This window comes from Triticum dicoccoides, chromosome 1A (assembly GCF_002162155.2).
Source record: "Triticum dicoccoides isolate Atlit2015 ecotype Zavitan chromosome 1A, WEW_v2.0, whole genome shotgun sequence".
In the NCBI taxonomy this organism is placed as follows: domain Eukaryota; kingdom Viridiplantae; phylum Streptophyta; class Magnoliopsida; order Poales; family Poaceae; genus Triticum; species Triticum dicoccoides.
Genome location: NC_041380.1, coordinates 331,522,401 through 331,529,543, shown reverse-complemented (window position 1 = coordinate 331,529,543; position 7,143 = coordinate 331,522,401).

The following is a 7,143-nucleotide window of genomic DNA, read 5'->3' as shown; positions in this document are numbered from 1 at the left end:
TTTTCATTTGAGTTTATCTTAATGCCCGAAATGCTGTTAGAAGAGGGCTACTTGAGTTAATTGTCAGATCTGCTACTCCATTTAGCTTTTTGTCATTTTTGCCATGATTAATGTGTGCATGATATGCCCATGAGTTCTACATATGCTTTGTTAAGGGTTTTGCCATATTTCCAGAGGTGCAACCCATGTATTTTTGTGATGTGTGTGGTGACTAGCACGAGCTTGCAAAGTGGTGCACTTGGTAATTCTGTTTTCAGGGACTTAGCATTTCCACAAAAGTCCTTGATCTGTTTTTCTCATGATGCCATATGTTCATGTTGTTTCCTAGTGATCCGTGCCTCTTTTGAGGATGATCAGTAAGGATGTTTTGTTAATCTTGTAGTGCTCTATCCATCCATGTCTTTGTTTGCAATTATGGAGCACCCTAGATTGAGTCAATCGAGCTCTACTTTTGCTACTTTGTGAATCTGGGCAGATTGTCAACTTGTTTGCAATTTTGTCGATGATGTTGTAGTTGATCCGTGCATGCTATGCTATTTTTCTTGGCATGTCTAGCTTGATTTTTGTGTGTTCTTGATGGGTGTATGCTTATCTTGTCATGACTTCCTCCGTATTGAGTGCATCGAGCTCGTAAACATGCCTACTTGAGATATGTTTCAGGATGTGCCAGTTTTCACCAAGTTTGTGATCTGATTATGTTTTTGCTATGTTCACATGCTTGCAATTGTATTTTCTGATCCCTTTTGGCTCGAGGTCACTAAGGGACTTTTGTTAAGCTCTTTGAGTAGCTCCATGCCATGCTTTACTTTGCCATGTTCAGGCCCTGTAGCATATAGTTTTGTTGCTCGGAAGTGTGCTACCTGATCTGAAATTCCAGACAAGTGTTAATTTCACTGTCTGAAATCTGTTTACCATATGCATTTTTGCCATGCTTGTTTGAACCTGTTAATGGATGAATTGGCCGTAGCTCAGTGCTAGACTTTTGTTAAGCATCTTGAATGCATCCCTGCCATGTATTTTGTTGTCATGTTTGGGTGTTGTAGCATGTTCATCTCATTGCATTTAGATGGCTACTTGCTGTAAATCGCAGACCGGTGTCATTTTTGAATCGCTTGCCATTTCCAAACCGTAACTCCGATTCCGGCGTTCTTTATATCGTTTTCAAGCGATTTTATCTTATCTTTCCAGTGGCACACTTGGATTCCCAAGTTGAGGCCAGGTTCATGCTTTCCTTATCAAATCTTGCATATGCATCCCGCATCGCATCCCGCATAGCATACCATGTTTGCATCATATTGTTTGATCCTTGCATGTGGTTGATTGTGTCCTTGTTGCTTGTTTGTCTTGTTTGGGTAGAGCCGGGAGACGAGTTCGCTAACCAGGAGCCCGTTGAGTTTGCTTTCGAGGATCCAGTCAACTCTGACAACTGTGCAGGCAAGATGATCATACCCTCGAAATCACTACTATCTTTGCTATGCTAGTTTGCTCGCTCTTTTGCTATGCCAATGCTATGATGCCTACCATTTTCTTTCAAGCCTCCCAAATTGCCATGTCAAACCTCTAACCCACCATTTCCTAGCAAACCGTTGATTGGCTATGTTACCGCTTTGCTCAGCCCCTCTTATAGCATTGCTAGTTGCAGGTGAAGATTGGAGGCCGTTCCTTGTTCGAACATTTATTTACTTGTTGGGATATCATTATATTGCCATGTTATCTTAATGCATCTATATACTTGGTAAAGGGTGGAAGGCTCAGCCTCTCGCCTAGTGTTTTGTTCCACTCTTGCCGCCCTAGTTTCCGTCATATCGGTGTTATGTTCCCGGATTTTGCGTTCCTTACGCGGTTGGGTTATAATGGGAACCCCTTGATAGTTCGCCTTGATTAAAGCTTTTCCAGCAATGCCCAACCTCGGTTTTACCATTTGCCACCTAGCCTCTTTTTCCCTTGGGTTTCCGGAGCCTGAGGGTCATCTTATTTTAACCCCCCCCCCCCCGGGCCAGTGCTCCTCTAAGTGTTGGTCCGACCGAGTAGACTGCGGGGCCACCTCGGGGCAACTTGAGGGTTGGTTTTACTCGTAGGATGTCTCATCTGAGTGTGCCCTGAGAACGAGATATGTGCAGCTCCTATTGGGATTTGTCGGCACATTCGGGCGGTGTTGCTGGTCTTGTTTTAACCTGTCGAAGTGTCTTGAAGAACCGAGATACTGAGTCTGATCGGAACGTCTTGGGAGGAGGTCTATTCCTTCGTTGACCATGAGAGCTTGTCATGGGCTAAGTTGGGACTCCCCTGCAGGGATTTGAACTTTCGAAAGCCGTGCCCGCGGTTATGGGCAGATGGGAATTTGTTAATGTCCGGTTGTAGATAACTTGAACCATAACTTAATTAAAATGAATCAACTGAGTGTGTTACCGTGATGGCCTCTTCTCGGCGGAGTCCGGGAAGTGAACACGGTGTTGGAGTAATGTTTGCGCAGCTTTCTCTCTAGTTTCTCGCTCGCGCTTTGCCTCCTCTTCTCGCTCTCTTTTGCGAATAAGTTAGCCACCATATTTGCTAGTCGCTTGCTGCAGCTCCACATATTTTACCTTGCCTTACCTATAAGCTTAAATAGTCTTGATCGCGAGGGTGCGAGATTGCTGAGTCCCTGTGGCTCATAGATTACTATTACACCAGATGCAGGGCCTGATGTTTCCGCTCCAGGTGACGCGCTTGAGCTCAAGTGGGAGTTCGACGAAGACTCTCAACATTACTATGTTTCCTTTCCTGATGATCAGTAATGGTGCCCAGTTGGGGGTGATCGGGACCGTGTCGCATGTTGGGTTATCTTTTATTTTGGTGCCGTAGTCGGGCCTTGAGTGTTTGGATGATGTAATGTTATATATGTTCTTGATTGACGTGGCGAGTGTAAGCCAACTATGTTATCTTCCCTTTATGATTTATATTACATGGGAAGTTGTGAAGATTGCCTAACTTGCGTCATATGCCTTCAATGTGATTATGCCTCTAAGTCGTGCCTCGACACGTGGGAGCTATAGTCACATCGAGGGTGTTACAAGGAACTCCATTTGGATACATGCAAGGCATGAATCTATGACAAATCCTTGATATTTCTCTTATGATGATATTCATATGTCTTGGATATATTTGCACCCTTGCATGTTATCTAACCCTTGTAGGTACTTGGATGAATCTAAATCTATGAGATAGCAACCCACTCACATCTTGAGCGATCTCTACACCACCAAGTCTCTATAATATGGTGGTTGATGACAAGGAAGCACGAAACCCTTCAACATATCCTTTGACAAATTATATGTATCAAATTTCATGATTGTCATTTTGGATACACAAGTGCTCTTCCTTGCAAAACTAACCCATGTAGGTAGATGAACTCAACTCCAAGTGGTGCTCCCAACCATTCTTGTGCTACATCAACCTTGAGCACCCCATGCAAGTTCAACTACATGATCAAGATCAGCACCACCACCCAAGGTATGTCATTCCATCTTAGAGAAGCTTTACCTCAAGACATAGGTCAAAGCAACTCAACAAGATGTGAATACATCAAATGCTTAAACGAAAAATGGTAAACCCATTTTGAGCTTAAACGATGAGTATGACTTACGATCAAGTGTTCTTACTTGACTCCTCAGTCAATATACTCTAACATAGGTGACTTTGTCACCACCCAATTCTAGATGAAGTTCTCTAGTGTTTCCTTGAGTTTTTGCAAACTTCATCTAGATTTTCTTTTCTTTGTTTTGGTCTGCATTCACTGCATCCAATTCCTTGCAAATCCTTGTGAGATCTTTCTTGTCTAGTGAGCTGAGGTGACAAGTGTTTTCTTTGTGATAAACACGGTCACACCAGTTTGTTGTTTTCGGTCCAATCGAACTCTTTCGGTGCAACCGATTTCACTACAGGTAAGACAACTTGCCACTTGTTCCTGCATTCTTTTTGCTCCAGCTCCACTCAATGATTCTTGTCCTCTACCAGCATCACATTCGACTTGCTGCTTTGCTCTGTGACTCAAGGACCGAACCCATTTGTAACAAACATCCAGAAGAGCCCTTCTTGGAAGTTGATGTCAAAGGGGGAGAGAGAGATCACATCAAAGCTTAATCATTTCTATAGGGGGAGAGAGAATACTCAGGGGGAGAAAGTTCTTCAATGATAAAGAAGTATCACATCAAAGACCCCGGATGCTTGGTGTTCAAGAGGAGAGAAGTTACATCTCTTTAAGAGGGGAAAGACATGTTCATATTTGATTGTTTGCATTTGCTCTTTTTTCTTTTGTTGCTCTGATTTTCTGTTCCCTATCTTCTCCTAGTATCCCAAGCAAGATTCAGGGGAAGCAAGACATCTAAGGGAAGGAAATCCTTGAATTCATTGCATATCTTTACCTTTGGGGACATGTCTATATCCAATAGAGTACTCAATACTCACTCTCTACATGTCATCCCAGTCTTGGTACTCTTGTGGTTTCTTTGTTTACTTTGGCTAGTACATGTATTTGTGTTATCTAACCTTGTTTACTCAGGTTCATTCCTCCTAAGCCAGCTCAAGATCACAAGGTAAGTATATGCATCACACTCATGTGCATGAAGACTTCTTGCTGATGTACATATTGTTTGCAAGAAAGACTCATGAGCATGTAGGTACATTTCCTATATTTACATCTTTTGCTCTGATGCATATAGCCAAGATACATGTAACACATTGCTTACTCTATCATGCTATGCATTCACATGTTCTTATATTCTATATTTACATGATTGCATACATATAGGGGGAGCCTATGCATGTTACATGTCTTCCCAAAGCTTTGCTTTTTATTCTCTATATCTTTATCTAAAGCTTTGATGTATGTTGTCATCAATTACCAAAAAGGGGGAGATTGAAAGCACAAGTGCTCCCCGGGTGATTTTGGTAATTAATGTCAACATATCTCTTGTTGGACTAATACTTTCATCTAGCATATTTCAGATAAGTCCAACAGTGGAGTGGCATGGACTAGAGGATGTGGGACCCCTTCAAGATGATGAAGAAAAATGATTGTCTCAAGCTCAAAGCTTAGGACTCTACATTTTTCATTTTAGTGATCCAAGATCACATTGAGTCCATAGGAAAAGCCAATACTATTAAGAGGGGGTGAGGTGTTGCTTAATGAGGTTCTTGCTCAAAGTGCTTAGTGATATGCTCCACAACCCTCAACCACTTTCTCATATCCAAATATATCCCAAATCAAAAGTCAAACTCGGCCCCACCGAAACTTTATATCCGGCGCCACCGAGTTCTCTTGACATAGCCACTGCCAGAAACCCTAATCAATTCGGTCTCACTGATGGGATCTCGGTCTCACCGAGATGGGCTTGCAAACTCTCTGTTGCCTATTGCATTAATTTCAGTCCCACCGAAACATGACATCGGTCCCGAGTTTTCTTGTCCAACTCTCTGTTTAGCTTATTACCAAAATCGGTCCCACCGAATTTGTGTAATCAGTCCAATCGAGATGAGGCTTTACCCTAACCCTAATGATACCGGTCCCACCGAGTTTACATGTCGGTCCCACTGAAAACCCTAACGGTCACATTATGAACTAACCGAGTTGTATGATTCGGTCCCACCGAGTTTGGTGATTTGTGTGTAACGGTTAGATTTTGTGTGGAGGCTATATATACCCCTCCACCCACTCTTCATTCATGGAGAGAGCCATCAGAATATGCCTACACTTCCAACATACATTTTCTAAGAGAGAACCACCCACACTTGTGTTGAGGTCAAGATACTTCATTCCAACCACATAAATCTTGATCTCTAGCCTTCCCCAAGTTGCTTTCCACTCAAATCATCTTTCCACCATATCTTATCCTATGAGGGAGTTGAGTGTTGGGGAGACTATCATTTGAAGCACAAGAGCAAGGAGTTCATCATCAACACACTGTTTGTTACCTCTTGGAGAGTGGTGTCTCCTAGATTGGTTAGGTGTCACTTGGGAGCCTCCGTCAAGATTGTGGAGTTGAACCAAGGAGTTTGTACGGGCAAGGAGATCGCCTACTTCATCAAGATCTACCCTAGTGAGGCAAGTACTTCATGGGCAATGGCCATGGTGGGATAGACAAGGTTGCTTCTTCATGGACCCTTCATGGGTGGAGCCCTCCGTGGACTCGCGCAACTGTTACCCTTCGTGGGTTGAAGTCTCCATCAACGTGGATGTACGACAGCACCACCTATCGGAACCACGCCAAAAATCTCCGTGTCTACAATTGCGTTTGCACACTCCAATCCCATCCCTTTACATTCTTGCAACTTGCATGATTTACTTTCCGCTGCTCATGTACTCTTGTCATGCTTGCTTGATATGTATTGTGAATGTTCAAACTTGTTCCAAAACTCCACTTCAACTTAAAGAAATTAAAAACTGCAACTTTTCTTGCTAAGAGTCTATTCACCCCCCTCTAGACACCTCTTCTTGATCCTACAACGGGCCACCGTATTTCTCGGAAAAAAAGTTTCCCCCCTGACTGCTGGGACCCACCAGCTACATCTTCGCACGGAAGGAAGTGCTTGACAGTCGGGACCCACCTGGTCGAAGCATACGTAGCATTGTCATTCTGATCGCGAACATGTACGTGCATACTGGTCGATGTAGAGGCGCGCACGTGTCATAGTAGAGGCGCGCACATAGCATGTACACGTACGTACAACGGCTAGGGTGCAAGAAAGAAAATACGGCCACGTACGTACATACGGGCGGGGTATCGAATGCCTACTCGCGCATACGTACATCCAGGGCTCATGTACATGGCTGGGTCGGAACGGAGAAGCTGCGCCGTCGTCGTGTTCATGGGGACGCAACCGGCTGGGTCGGAACGGAATGTGTCGTCGTGTTCATCGGGAGCCAACCGGCTTGGACGGAACAGGCGATGGAAACGAGGCCTGGCGTACCACAGAATAGAGGAAATGGCCTTGTGTTCGACCGGCCACGGTGGAAACGGGATCCTGTTCATCGGGAGGGGTCTGGCGTACCGCAAAATGGAGGAAATGGACCTCATACGGTCGAAACGGGGTCCTGTTGATCGGGAGGGGTGTGGCCTACCACAAAACGAAGGAAACAAACTTGTGTTGGAGCGGTACGGTCGAAAC